This window comes from Podarcis melisellensis (genome assembly GCF_964234715.1).
Source record: "Podarcis melisellensis genome assembly, chromosome: 1".
In the NCBI taxonomy this organism is placed as follows: domain Eukaryota; kingdom Metazoa; phylum Chordata; class Lepidosauria; order Squamata; family Lacertidae; genus Podarcis; species Podarcis melisellensis.
In genome coordinates, this window is record NC_138528.1 from 38399269 (window position 1) to 38415293 (window position 16025).

General features: G+C 40.1%; 1 protein-coding gene across 5 annotated transcripts in view; it reads right to left on the bottom strand.

Annotated features, from left to right (window-relative positions):
* Positions 1-16025, bottom strand: part of DPH6 (diphthamine biosynthesis 6) — a 239935-nt gene that overhangs the window by 218325 nt on the left and 5585 nt on the right. The gene's annotated exons all lie outside the window — the stretch shown is intronic.

A 16025-nucleotide genomic window follows, 5' to 3' on the forward strand; every position in this document is an offset into this window, starting at 1 on the left:
CACAAAATATGGATTTAGAAACATCCACAAAAACACTGAACGGGCCTATTTTCATCCTAGATCTTCATTAGGATAAAGTTGCCTGAGAGCTTGTGCTTACATTTAATGTGCGTGCGTAATTCCCTTGAACATCAAACCATCGGTGATAATTTGTGGTTGATGGGTATTGTACCATAAAGAAGCAACCATACTTCTGAGTAAACTTGCAGTCCAGTTGATCTCAGCAAATCCCATCTAGTCCATTGTTATACAGCACAGAATGCAGATGCTCACCACGGTGACCTCATTCACAAAAAACACTTAGACAAACCATGGCTGAGCATACACACTTTGCTCTTTCCCTGCTCCTGCTGCTGTCATGCTACCAGCACCTAGGGTACACTTTGGCCTAGTGTTTTGTCCAAACACAGACCAATGGTTTGCCTTCTTCTACCAAACTGTGAGCTGCAACCAAGGTTTGTTCTTGGCTTACTATTTGTTTAGACTGAGACAAACTACGAGCCCAGGTTCAGATGCAATCCTAAGTCAAACCATGACTTAGTAGTGTGGCAGAAGCAGGGGAAGAGTGAAGCTACCAAGATTTTCTAACTGTGCACCAGCACATTTGCTTGTTCATGTTAAGCATGGTTTGGCTTCCTGTTATGTGCCAAAGAGGCCACTTACTTTCTCTCTCCTATTTTAAAAACATAAATTTTATTAGTGTTTATAAATAAAAATACAAAGAGATAAACGAAGTCACTTTCTCAAAGCAAGTAGCAACTGTCTTCATATGATTATCTGTCCCATCCTCGTCCCCCCGCAAAATTATCTATCTCCAGGCCACCTTGTGCAAGGAGTTCCTGGGGCTGGCATTGGTGCAACCAGAGATCTATGGCATGGCCAGAGGGCCGGGCAAGCGAGGAGACACTGGGCAGGCTGTGGCACTGAGGCCTACCATACATGGACCTCGTTGCTACTGTCCATCTAAGTTGCAGGAGTCGAAGATCACAGACAATGTTTTTGGAACCACTGTTACTTAAGAAAAATCTTTCCACCAAATTTTCCATTTCACAACTTTTTCCACCGACGTAACACCGGGGCTGGAGATATACATGATACAGGCCAAGCTGTAACGAAACAGTTTGGATGCACTTGTGACAGTGGGAATAATGACTAAGGCTACTGCTAAATCAGCACAACGGTGGCCTAACTGAAGTTTACCACTTTTCCATTGCTCTGTAGCAGATTTTTTCCTCTTTTTTCAGAGTTAACATTCTAAATTGAGTCAGAGACTTTATAAATGAACACATAAAAATGATTAAGTGGTAAAACTTCACAAACTTGGTTGAAAACAAGTGCAAAAAAACAGCCTACAAAATTAAAATGTACAGTGGATAAATTCCCTTTCATGACATATTTCTTTTAGTCAGAAACCACAAGAATGTCCTTTCATAAGCCATCTAAGATGAAAATCAAAGAAGGTTGTTTTCTGTTTTTTTGGTGGAGTGCTATAAAATTATCACTGACATTTTAATTTAAAAAAGAAAGAACTATACGTAGAATAAATAGGACATTTCCCGTAACTGTCTGTAGTGGGTGCTCCGTCACTTCTTTGTGGAGTCTTAGTAAATTACACAAGTTCTCAGCTACGCAGAGCAGCTATAATTCATTGTCCCCAGTAATGTAATCTACATTTATCATTATTTTAATTAAACTAAATCTTTAATTTGCTATCTTCACTTCCAAGGAAATATACCTTGCTCTCTTTATCACCCTCACAGACAGCATGTGCTCTTAGAGTACATCAGAGCTTTCCTTTAAAAATATTTCTTCTTTTCTCTTCAGCTTGGAATGAGATACCAACCACAAGATTTGTATTATGTATAACCGGTTCCCTTTTACTTGGGAGTAAGCACCACTGAGTATATCTGCATCATTAAGGCTTGATCTCATGCTTGCTACTTAAAGGTAGGCCCCATTAGAGCTTATACCAAAGTCAATGTGCATAGGGCTGTAGCTTCCATAGGTGTTTCAGAAAGTTCTGGCTATGTTCCTATAATTTTAATGCCCCACAATATAAGCTATTTTGTCACAATTGCCTTAAGATAGTTGCTGTCACAAACCTGGATGTGCATATTGGCTATCTTGATTTGGATGTGCAAATCGATGGAGTGAAGGGAAGCAAGCTCTGTGTCACTAAGAGAAGGTCTGTTTATGTGACTTATGCTGCAACTGATATGAAAACAGACCATATATATCATCCTTAAATTGGTTCATACACAATGCTACATTTAGTTAATGTATTTCTCTTTCAAGGAAACTTGACTGCAGTCTAGTACAGTGGTACCTTGGGCTACATACGCTTCAGGTTACATACGCTTCAGGTTACAGACTCCACTAACCCAGAAATATTACCTGGGGTTAAGAACTTTGCTTCAGGATGAGAACAGAATTCGTGCTCTGTCTGGCGGCGCGGCGGCAGCAGGAGGCCCCATTAGCTTAAGTGGTGCTTCAGATTAAGAACAGTTTCAGGTTAAGAACGGACCTCCGGAACGAATTAAGTACTTAACCCGAGGTACCACTGTACCCACTTCCATAAGAGTAAGCCCTGCTGAACTCAATGGAGCTTACGCCTGGACTTCTAAGTAGCTTCTACAGTTTGTATAAAGTTATAGATGTTAGAAGTGGAGCTCACCCATTCCTATTCCTGGCTGGCCGAATCTATGTTTGTTAGCACATTGTGATTATCCTTGTACACACAATATGACTTCACTATCAGCATGTAATTTCTAGAAGCTCGCTGCTTCTGCCCTTGGAATAGTCTTGAGTAGCCACTAATGGTTATTCAGGGTAAATAATTTACTTTAACGATGCAAGACTTGCGAAACACAAAAAGAAACTTCAAACATTTTCCACCACAATTGCACTGAATCACAACCTTAAATCTACCCCCCTCCCAAAATAATACTTTTAAAAGCAACATAAATACAGATAAAACAAGAATAAAATTGCAGGCATAGTTTTTGCTAAATTTGACATAACTTGCGCTATGGTTTGGGTTTTGTAATGCAGTATCTTTTTCAACAGCCAGAACTAGGCATTTGATAAGGGGATGGGGGAGTTTAAAAGTACAGTTTGTGCGTGCTGCCACTACTCATACTCCGTGAGTATTTAAGAGAACTGGACCCCTAAAAAGGAGAGGGGCACACAAAGTGATCTCATCCGACCTACATGATTCCAAATAGGATTTCGTTATACCTTATGATCTTCCCAATGGATGTAGTAGTGCCCTCAGAAGACCGTATTATTCATTAAGTTCTCGTAATTAAGCAACACAAAAGGGAGTTTAATTACAATGATCTGTAAGTGCGGGAGACAATTCAATACAGTTACACAATTATGTCCAAGTCTATGTGACATCAACCTTCATAGAGGTGAGTTATTAAGACTACACACATATAATTCCAGAGACATATTCTCAGCTAAGATGATGCTATGAAACTCAAACTACATGATCTACCAAAACACGAATCACATGATCGGTCATGCCAGGGGTGACAACATTTTCCAGCCTGAGGGCTGCAATGATCCGTGGTTAACCTGGACTGTGTCTGATAAAAAGGTGTGGCCAAGCGGACATTTAAGAGTTTTGAAGGGGGTCATATAAACCTTTTGACATTCCAGAATCACAGAAGGGGTCCCTTAGGAGTGCTAAAAAAAATTTTTAAACGTTTTTGGGAAAAAGAAATAATGGACAAATTGGGGAGGGGGCACAAAAAGTTTCTGACATAACAGCAAGGGACAAGTCAGTTTAAAATGTAAAAATGTATTAAAAACATTTCTTTTTTAAAAAAGACATTGGGGTTTTTTCAGGCGGCCTGCACAAAAAAAATCATCAGGGGTGGGTGGGTGGACCATGATCCAACTGGCCCTGTCTTATGTACTGCATAACTTCATTTGCCTCTTTGTGGGAGAGCTGGCCGGTGACAGGCTCTATCAAAGCTGAACCTTTTATTTATTTAAAGCTAAAGTTCCTACAGATATTACAAGAATGTGTGCGCTGTTCAAAGATTCCACTGACCAATTACTGATATAAGAGCAAATCTGAAAAAATTCAGAGAACGGCCTTTTGCTTTTCACAATTACTTTTCAGAAGGTAAAGCAGCCGCCGAAAATCAAATCATTTATATGAAGAAATAAGATTCTGACTAGGCTAAGGATACATCTAGCATCTTGCCTTTTCTGGCTCTGAATGTTGTTTAAAAGCTCCCAGCCCCGTGATGCTGCAAACGGGCAGACTACAGAGGGCAGTGTTGTATCAGCTTTGGAGCCTTCCTTGGGCTACAGTGGCATGAAAAAGGGAACTGTCAAAAATATCCAATCCACAGTGTAGGGGAGGGGATGCAAATGTACTAAACCTAATACATTTGTAAGCCAAAAACACTGAAGCAAGGTTTCTGAAAGACAACTGGACTTGAGGTGGGGGGGGGCGGGTTTCGAGGAGAAGAAGAAACTTCACATAACAGACTGTCAGACTGAAAAAGCTACCGCAGTACGTACACATATGGCATTTTCCTTTGTAGTTTGCCCAGTGAGAAAAGGTAACTAATCATAGCACTTCCTTATTCTTTGCAACAACAACAAAAAAGCACCAGGTTACTGGAACCCGAGTTACTATCAGTATGAAGAACCAGCGTGAGCCGTTCTATCATTAGGAATAAGTACATTATCACTATATATTGGGGTGGTTTTTTTTTAAGGCCAATTCTATTTTTCAATCATAAATAAATGTGCAGGTTGGGCACTTCTACTAAGGAATGTAAAAATATAAAGCTCACATTTAAAAACAGTGCTAAAGACATGGATGAAAACAAACAATATTTTACAAAACATTACACCCAACATTTACTTCATTTCCAACCTGCCCTTCATCAAACAAGTGATTCCTGCGTGGGTCACATCAAATATAAAGCAAGCTAACAATGCAATAATTGCAACAAAAACATTAAAACAATTCCGATAAAACATTACACGGTGGTGTAAGGGTAATTATTATTTTAATAATTATTATTATGTATTTTGCTGATCAAGGTAGTGCAGAGATTTCATTTTTTGAAATAGTCATGTTTGAAAGATGCCAATGTAAAATCATTTCTTCTTTCACATGCGGACAAAATAGCAGCCGCTTTAGTGTACTTATTAGGAAACAGGATGCCAGTTCTATACCCATAGAAAGCCACTGCCCCTCACCTGTAATTCAGTACATCATCACAAACACTTACATCCCATTTATTTCAATGGGACTGAAGCATGTATTCCTGTGCTTTGCAATGCAGCAGTGTGAGATGACTAAATAATACACACACACACTTTTTCATTCAAATATGTTGCTGCTGATTATTAATACCATCATACAGAATATGCAACTCTGTTGACTATGCAGAGTTCAATCCCAAAAAAGAAATGTATCACTTTTGTTTGAAACAAGAAGCAAATTTCAAAGTTGTTTTTATACAGACAAACATTATTTTCTCTCTCTCTCTCTCTCTCACACACACACACACACAAACACACACCCATCATCATGATCACCATCATCTATAAACACTGCTCATCTGCCTTATTTAAAATTGCTTGCTAAAATTTTTAGCTTACTGAAGTTGCATAAGTCCAGGCATGCATGTTTCACAAAAAGCCGAATTCTGGCTATACCCAACAAAGAAACGCTTAGATAACTTTTGAAAAATAGATCTGAACTATTTAACAGATTTTCCTATAAATTGTACATGCGGCAAAAAAAGGGGGTAAGATAATTCCCAATTTCCGAAGTCGTTTCCAAAGGGTATTCAACGAAATCTGTTATTGCCCATGTAGCAAGGCAACATTACAAAACTGACTAATTTACTAAGATCCTGATTGTGAACAAAGCTGCTGCTAGACTGAAATGCAGCACTGTTTATTCATATACAAGCATTTCACTTAAGGGATAATGGCAGTGCTCCTAAAGGAATATAAAAGCAAAGTGATTAGCAATCATTACTGTTAATTAGTGTTCACTTTGCATTTAGAAGGATGAGCCTTCTCTTTATGAATAAATGGAAAGTTTCTTTCTGAAGCCTTGCCAGACCTGCACTAGGTAAGCCTTGGACTGATAAGCAGACTTTAAAAGAAACAGTGGGGCGGGTGGGGAGGGGGGTGGAGAGAGAGGGGGGAGATCTAGAGACAGATCAGCATCCAATTAATAAAGCCCAATTCTTAAACAGGAAAAGGTTTGAAAGGAATGAGTACAACTGGAAACTCATACTTCACATTGTGCAATCTCCCTGATAAAAGGAGGAAATGTGTGTTTATCAATGTGCTGTGAGCGCACAGTTCATTTGGCGTCCTGTAAACAATGCCTGGTTGCCCGTTTCCGAATACATGTGAGAATCTCGCCGATCCAGAGCACCAAATTCAGCAGCCAAGGTCACACTAGCAGTGCCCTGGAAATGGGAAATTGGGGGGGGGGGGAGAGAGAGAACCCTGCAATCAGAGGTTTAAGTTTGACCATATATAAAAGACCCCCGAGGCTTTCTTGACATCTTTCACCACTAGCATTGCTGTCTCTGCTTATTCAATATTAACAGAGCAGGGCTGGGGGGAATGAAAAGGCATCCGAACAGGGACAGAGTCACTAAAAATGATGTTTACATAGTGCTGCATATTTCTCATGGTACGAAACCACCTATGGGGATCAAAAATGCAACAGACCCTGTTCCCCACCGTCCCGCCCTAGAAATCACCCGCTGGAATTTTCTGTTAAAACGTAGGGAATTACCGGCACTAAGGAGCTCTAGGAATATCTTAGGGGAAAGTTGTCTTCTAGAAGCACTGTTCCCAGCACAATCCTCACCGTGTTCATCTACAAGTATCTTGCATGGCTTTCAATACAACCTACTTTTTAAGTCATTATGCTTGCGAGACTTAATCGTGTTTTGGAAACTGTTTGACGCTAAAGCCTTTTAACTTGGGAAAGCATTCCATCAGCAAAGGTCACCTCTTCTATACCCTCCTCAGAAGCCACCTTTCTGCATGGCCTTTGGCTCATCCGGGTAGGCCCAATCGCCTTCTAAATCCGGACCGTGGACGGTCCAGGAATCAGCATGTTTTTACATGAGCAGAATGTGTCCTTTTATTTAAAATACATCTCTGGGTTATTTGTGGGACCTGCCTGGTGTTTTTACATGAGTAGAATGTGTGCTTTTGTTTAAAATGCATCTCTGGGTTATTTGCGGGGCATAGGAATTTGTTCATATATTTTTTCAAAATATAGTCCGGCCCCCCACACCTGAGGGACAGTGGACCGGCTCCCTGCTGAAAGCTTTTGCTGACCCCTACCTTAGCATCGCCCCCAGATGCAACCAGGTTTTAAGCACACACAACTGCACTGGCTTCATTTGTCCCTTCTTCTGTTGCTTCCTCCTTTTCTGGTTGCAAGATCCTTGGGGACAAATAGAGCTGTCTATTTTTGCCTATGCAATGTATAGTTTTTAGGCACAGTGTTGCCAGCTGTGAACCTTCAAGGTGAAAAGAAGAAACAAAGAGCATTACGCCACCTGAACGGCTTTAACGCTCAGGGCGGCAAGACATCGAAGTTGCCGAGGATCCTGGAGCCTGTCGTGCTATCAGTAAATATTCTTGATTTTCTCCAAGATGACTCCGCTTTCTAAACTCTGATAACAAAAAGTTGAACTGGCAAAATTGTATACACGGTGCTGTCAATTAGGATTGAGCCACTTGCATTTAAAAGGTCAGGTTTCTCTGCAAAAGCAAACGAAACAAAAATCATGGGTGCAGTATTTAGAAAAAGAGAGAGAGAAGGTTACGTGTATTCATAACACAAATCAGTTTTGGTCTATAAATTACAGCAAGGTCTGACTTACAAATTATCGGGCTGCTTGTTATTTTTAACCATATAATGGGCTGTATCCAACATCACATGAATGGAAAAAATGATAGAGCAACTGATCTTCCCATCGCTCTTCTCCCTCTGCAATCATCAGCGTCCACCATCTCCCTGAATATCAGGCTGGGACCCTACCTAAGACACAGTAAATGATTTACTACAACTCCATCGATGCCAAAGCTTCTTAAAAAAAAAAAAACTTTCATTAATCCTAATGCATATGTAAACCATACTGGATTTTTACTTATTTTTTTAGCCCTTGATATGCATGCGCCTACATCAAAAGTGAAAGTGAGGAGCAGAAAGTGAGGAGGAATTAAAGAACCTCTTAATGAGGGTGAAAGAGGAGAGCGCAAAATATGGTCTGAAGCTCAACATCAAAAAAAGTAAGATCATGGTCACTGGTCCCATCACCTCCTGGCAAATAGAAGGGGAAGAAATGGAGGCAGTGAGAGATTTTACTTTCTTGGGCTCCATGATCACTGCAGATGGTGACAGCAGTCATGAAATTAAAAGACGCCTGCTCCTTGGGAGAAAGGCGATGGCAAACCTAGACAGCATCTTAAAAAGCAGAGACATCACCTTGCCAACAAAGGTCCGTAGAGTTAAAGCCATGGTTTTCCCAGTAGTGATGTATGGAAGTGAGAGCTGGACCATAAAGAAGGCTGATCGCCGAAGAATTGATGCTTTTAAATTATGGTACTGGAGGAGACTCTTGAGAGTCCCATGGACTGCAAGAAGATCAAACGCATCCATTCTTAAGGAAATTAGCCCTGAGTGCTCACTGGAAGGACAGATCGTGAAGCTGAGGCTCCAATACTTTGGCCACCTCATGAGAAGAGAAGACTCCCTGGAAAAGACCCTGATGTTGGGAAAGATGGAGGGCACAAGGAGAAGGGGACGACAGAGGACGAGATGGTTGGGCGGTGTTCTCGAAGCTACAAACATGAGTCTGACCAAACTACGGGAGACAGTGGAAGACAGGAGTGCCTGGCGTGCTCTAGTCCATGGGGTCACGAAGAGTCGGACACGACTAAACAACAACAACAACATCAAATTCAGCAACAAGGATAGGATGCAGAACTTATCCCTTTCCCCCTTCATCGGGTTTCACATTTTCCTGTAAAATGTGCATTCCTTTGCAACATATGGATGAAATCATGACCAACTGGGAAGATGTCCTAGTATTTAAATACGAATATTTCCCCCTTAAAGCATTTTATATGAACAGTCATATGATAATCCGATATTCATGAAAGGAAAAAAATGAGACCATAATTCTCAAATGGCTGAAAAGTTTTTATAAAAATAAGTACATCCCACTTTTCTACTCAAAGTGGCTAACAATGAATTCATAAAAAAATCAAAACAATTTATTCATTCCAGGTATTTGTACACTTCTTACTATTCAGAATTTCTACGCAGTGTGCATAAAAAAATTAACTATGTAGAGAGTAATAAAAATTTAAATTCCTCAGAGAGAGAGAGAGAGAGAGAGAGAGAGAGAGAGAGAGAGAGAGACCAGCTTAAAATGCCTACTGAAATAGGAAAGACTTTGTCAAGCAGCTGAATTTTAGCAAGGAAGGGCATTCCAGAGGATTGGTTCAGGCATGCGTCTGAACCATAGGGGACCACAAACATAGACTCTCCCAAAGATCTAAGTTATTAGGGATAGATACTAATTACAAGTAAAATGTAACACAGGAAAAGACACGTTCAGCTTTCCAAATGTTCCCCCCACAAGCCTGAGAGCTTTGGAGCCCAAAGTCCAGCTTTTCATCCAGCTCTGCAACACCAGCAGTTTTAGCAAAGTCCTGACTAGCATTTAAGGCCCTCTTAGCAAAGCCTCAAAAAGAGTATTCTCTTTTTCTTTTAAGGTATTAGCCCTGCAGTGTCTCCACACATGGCACTCTCACTGAACTCAAAAGAATGCTGCAAGTATGGAAAAAGTTAGAAGTTAAAAAAAAAAAACCCCTATAAAGGGATTCAAATAAATCTTTCAAAAATTTAAAACTCATTATTCAGTATTACCGTGGTAGACGTCTATTAGAGTAATGACAGCTGAAAGGAGAAAGTGTTCTATTGGCAACACCAGGTGTATTTTTTCCATACCTATATGACAAGTCGTGAGTTGTATAAACGGTTTTATAGGTTGAGAAAACACATTAAAAGTTTAATACCTAATGCACGTGTTGGTTATGTCCTGGTTTCTCTGACAGATAACGTATAAACAGGCAAAAAGGCAGGGGGTATTTGTGCAGAGTATTTGCAGAAGACATACAGTGAATGGAACAAAATAATAAATTGCAGGGTTTTCTCCTACGCACAGACTCATTAGAGCTGAAATAACCAAAATAACCAAAATGCTGCCGCCCAGATGTTGTTGGGACTACAGCTCTCACCAGCCCATCCAGCATTGCCAGTGATCAGTCCTGCAATATCTGTAGGGTACCATATTGGCAGAAGGGTCTATAAATATGACACTTCGTTCTCCTCCGCCCCCAGCCAGTCATGCATTTGGGAGTTCCACATGTATGACTCCCTATAGTTCACAGCACAAGCTGAACTTAAATAATTATTTAGAAAGCCTGGACCTGTTTTAAGCCCTTGGGGTGAATGACAGAAGGCACTGCTTTAAAAGATTCACTATCCGGGCTGGTGCAAAATGGAAGTCCCCATTCTTGCTTAATTTAAGAAGCAGAACAAAATTATGTGACCCTGTCATTATTCATCGGTCAGATAAGAAGAAAAAACACTCTTCAGGTGTTCCATGTAGGGGAAAATAAACACTTAGTGCCACCATCTTCCAACTTGTGGAAGGACACTGTTTGCAGTTGGGGGGTGTGTGTTTTGCACTTGCAACCAGCATATTTTAGAACTCTGGGTTGGAAAGTGACGGAAAAGGAAACAGAGGCAGGTGACATAGAGCTAACACACTTGTTCCCTCTATTTTCCATCACTTGTATGGGATGCCTGAAGAGAACCAGCAATACCAACAGATCATAATGGAGATCTTGGTAACGCTAACAATTAACCTATCTTACATAGCAGCACCCAGAAGCAAATTGCTTACCTATTAATACAGTACTGGCAATTATAATGATGCATATTTGCAAGAGGGGAAGAAAAACATTGAAAACACAGAAATCACAAAAATGCATATTTTTTTAAACTCGCATAAGCTTTTGCCAAAGACAGAAGCTGATAGGAGTTGGGGTCCAACAACGTCCAAAAGGCCACCCCTGCCCTAGACTATGTCCAGGACCAACATTTATGCACACCATGGTGATGCCAATATGTATGTGTTTGTGTGTAACATTTGTATACCACATATCACAATGCAAAACGAGAACAAGGCAGTCCTTGTGGTATTGTGGTCTTGGGCTGTTTAGGGCTTTATAAGTCAAAACCAGCATTTTGAATTAGGCCTAGTAACTAATTGGCAGTCAGTGGACCTTTTCAATCATGGTGCCCTCCCTAGAGAATCTACTGGCTGTCAAATGTTCTTGCCTGTATCTTTTCAGGAAAGGGCAAAGACATTTAAAAGATTTCCCCTGCATGTTTTTATAATAGGTTTCAGTGGTGTTTGGGTGGATTTACTGGTTATTACTGGTTGCCTTTTTAGAGCTTCTACTCTTAACTGTTGATTTACCCCAAGGACTGCCAACATGATGCTCTTAGGATGTTGCTGGACTCCCAACTCCCATCGGCCCCAGCCAGCATGGCAAATGGTCAGAGATGATGGGCGCTATAATCCAACATATGGAGGGCACTACAATGACTGCCCCAATTTGGACTGTATGCTAACCTGGCAGTTTTACTGGAAGGCATTTTAAACAAATAGCAGTACTTTGGGATATTTTTTTTTCCAGTACACAAAATATTCGAAATTGTAAGACGTCTTATTCAGAAGCACAGCCATTAAAACATATTCTCTTCACTAGTTCCAATTACTATATACAGTTCAGTAAGTGCTGTACAACTCAAAAAAGAACTAGTCTGCATTATATCAAAGCATTATTTCATGGAAATAAACCATCTTTTCTTATATTATAGATGTTTGGCTACTGCAAAAAGCATTAGCCCGATGTATCAATTACAGTTTCAGACCCTGAGCAACTCCATAACAGGAGGCTATAGTTTAAGCTAACCAGAACCAGTACACTTTCGTTCCTTGCCAGCTAAGCCATGGTTTAGCCAGCCATAATGAAGATGTCCGAAAGAGCCCTACTTCAGTAATTGATTTTGTTTTCAAAGGGAGGTCAAAATAATGCTACTTCTAAAAACTTTACATCCCTCTTTTCTTTTAATAATTCTTTGAAAATTATTACTATTTCAACAAAATAAACAGAATATATATGTACAATCACCAAAATTAAAGAGGGATTGTATCTCAGGGAGGTTAAACAGCATTCAGTGTGTCCTTCAAAAGTTTTAATTTGATTCCAGTATATTACATTGCCCTTTTGTGATAAACACTCAAAAATGTATTACAGCTAACAAAAATACCCATGCCCCAAACCAGAAATGGGAGATTAACAAACAGGTATCTTTTGAGGTACACTGGGGTGCATATAGCCTCATCCCGTCGCCAATTAGTGCGTGCAACTAGTTATCCACAGCAAGAACTGGATCAGGGGCTTCATCCTTTTCCCATGTGAATAAAAAACCTAACATGAATAACTCCTATATTCTTTTTTCCTATAAATTACCCAATTATTTATTGGCATATGCAAGATTTCAAGTACAATTTTAGAACTGTTTTAAATGAATTCAGCTGTAAAAGCACAGTTATGGAATGTCTATCATTAATGCAATTGATTCCATATATTTATATCTTGAAATTTTCTTGAAGTGAAATTAATATCTGTTCAGAGCAAAAAAAACCAACAACGTCACTTATTTAGTCCAAGACAACTTGATAACATCTCTTTCAACCATAGTTATAAATATCTTGCACAAACTTCCAAAGCAGAAGTTGTCAAGATATAACATTAGCATTAATTTATGTCATAACTGACTGTTATTCTCAAGATAATAGCAAAGTATTCAGTCCATGCTGTCTGGAGAAAAATGAAAAAAGAAACTTTGTCCTGTCACTAATCATTTAATTAAATCTATCAATAACACGTTCTCTTTTACACTTCTTACAACTTGATCCTAAGATGTGCTGTGCATTGAGGAAGTTAAAATGAATATACCAAGAACTATGGTTGCTGTGTATTTCCACAATTGTGATGCTACACTAGCACTGCAGAGAGACAGGTGCCTCAACACAAACAAGCAAACAAAATAAAAGAGTTATAAAAGTTTTACACTAGTAGGAGCAGAATCTTACCAACGAGAGCCAAACTGGTCAGGCAATGAAATATTAGCTGTGCTTGAGCACAGCTCTAATGCTTGAGCACTACATAGAGGCATCCACGAGGGCAAGAGATGTGTTAGACTCATGTGGTTCCTCATCCCATTCCTGTTTTAACCTTCTCTTTCAAAGAAACTTGGCTCAGCTTTAAATACAAAGCAGAGAACCTTACCTTTGCTAAGGTTCTCTGCAACTTCCATCATAGAGCTTCAGTTTGCTGATGACAACATAGTGTGTGCACACTCAGAGGATGACCTCAAAACCATCCTAAAAATCTTCACAGAAGCTTATGAGAAGCCTGGCCTATTGCTCAACATCCAAAAAACCAAAGTGCTGCACCAACAAGCACAAAACAACCCCTCTGCAGCGCCACAAATCCAACTCAATGGTGTAACATTGGAAAGTGTCAATCACTTCTCCTACCTGGGCCACAACGGCTCACATTGATGCCAGAATCCAACTCCTCCTGGAGAAGAGTTTGAAATTTATGTCCTACTCTAAGGACAGTAATTTTTAAAACTTGCTTATTCAATGAACCCTTTCCCCATTGATCTTCTGCCATGAAACTTCTGTTGATTCAGATGGAACATTGTACAGGCCTACTAGACCTCACCTTTGCTCCCAAGCGACCTGAAAGTTCACCCAAGGATACATACAACCCTGTCCTACACATGCACATTGCAGAGGAAGACTGGTACTGATGGCCAAGCAGTCTTCTTACTGATCTCCTTACTGAAGAACCCTAATAAAGTCCAGGGCTACCAAACGCAGTTTGAAAGCCACTTCCTCAGAACCACTGCAAGCTTTTCCCTTTCACACTAAGAAGCAATTCAAATTTCTTTTTCAGGCCCCTATTGGAACCAATTATTTTACAGTTCGACTAGGATCTGTGGAATCCAACCTAGGGCTAAGGGAACATTCCATCAGCGCAAGGATTCCAGCCTGCACTACAGAATGTTTCCCCCCTCTATTCCCCCCACTTCCCCTTAGAAAGTCTGTTCTTCTAGGGATTCCCCCAGCCCTCTGGAGAAGATTCAGGGAAGACACAGGGCACGCATAGGAGGGAGAGGAAAGTCCCATTGTGCAAGCAGAAATCCTTATAATACACTGTATTTCCTTGAACCTGTGGACACACTAAAAATATTCTGCTGAGACCCATCACTGATTTTTCTTAGCTGAGTGGAGCTCAAACAAGCTATTGTCCTGCAAAGGAAATCCAAGTTTAGACACACAAGGATTGCTATTATTCTGACCAATAAAAGATTTTCTACAAAGTAGTAGAATTTATCTTACAGAGCAACAACAAGCAGCATCCTGCTTGGAATTCATCCTCTGCTTTAACACCACTAGTGCATTAATGACTGTAGCCTCAAAAGTCCCAGGAGGCAGAACTTTACACCACTAATAATAATAATAATAATAATAATAATAATAATAATAATAATAATTTATTAGTTCTACCTGCCCATCTGGCTGGGTTTCCCCAGCCACTCTGGGCAGCTTCCAACAAAAGATTAAAAATACATGAAAACATCAGTCATTAAAAACTGCCTTCAGATCCAGCACCACAGAAAACTCACAAAGTAGCACTACAAACATAACACAACAGCACCTTCTAAAATAAATCCCTTTTATCCAGACCACAGTGCAATTATCTTAATTCAAATCATGGTAGAGCTAAAAACAAAATTGTAAGACAGAAAATAATTTTATTTTTGTTCCACATGTCAGCATAGCTTCCCCATTCAGAGATTGGAAGGTGCCAAGAGATCTGCTCAGAGACACGCTCTCTCCCTTATGTTAGTAGGAAACCCCATTTTTCTAGGAGCTTTGCTGGTTAGTTGAAAAAAAGCCAGTTTTATAAAAAACTTGCAGAGTTTTATAAAGACTGACATGAAGCTAACTTGCCCCAACCAACCAGAGTACAGTGGTACCTCAGGTTAAGTACTTAATTTGTTCCAGAGGTCCGTACTTAACCTGAAACTGTTCTTAACCTGAAGCACCACTTTAGCTAATGGGGCCTCCTGCTGCCGCTGCGCCGCCGGAGCACAATTTCTGTTCTCATCCTGAAGCAAAGTTCTTAACCTGAAGCACTATTTCTGGGTTAGCGGAGTCTGTAACCTGAAGAGTATGTAACCTGAAGCATATGTAACCTGAGGTACCACTGTAACTTAAGGCTAACCACGGTTTGGGCATTAAAACAAAGGTGTGGGAACCTGTGGCTTTCCAGATGTTGTGTGACTACAGTTCCCATTGTCCATTGCCACTGGCCATGCTGGTTGGGGATGGTAGGAGTTGGGTTATGTGTTCCTCATCCCTGCATTAGCATTTCATTTCAGCTAGTAGAGCCCAGAATGGAAGCAACAGCTTCCTAGCTCCTCTTCATGGCACAGGAGTAGGGAGAGCATGAGCCCAAGGTTTGATGTTGTTCACTCCTGTAACAATAGACCATGGCTATCGTAACATTCAAACAAGGCCAATATATTCTATTTACGCTTGCTACTTAAAAAAAACCTAGGTGAAAATGCCACTAATAATTCAGAATATCACCAATAACAAAACTGCAATTGAAAAAGTACTATGTAAGGCTCTGAGTAAGGAACACAATATAAATAATAAATTCCTTCCTCTTTGATTTTGCTTTAAAATTCATTGGCTTATTCCCGGAGAAGACGTGTTCCCTACAGTTGAGCACAGAAACAAAAGATACGAAACCTAAGAAATTGGAAGCAACAAAAC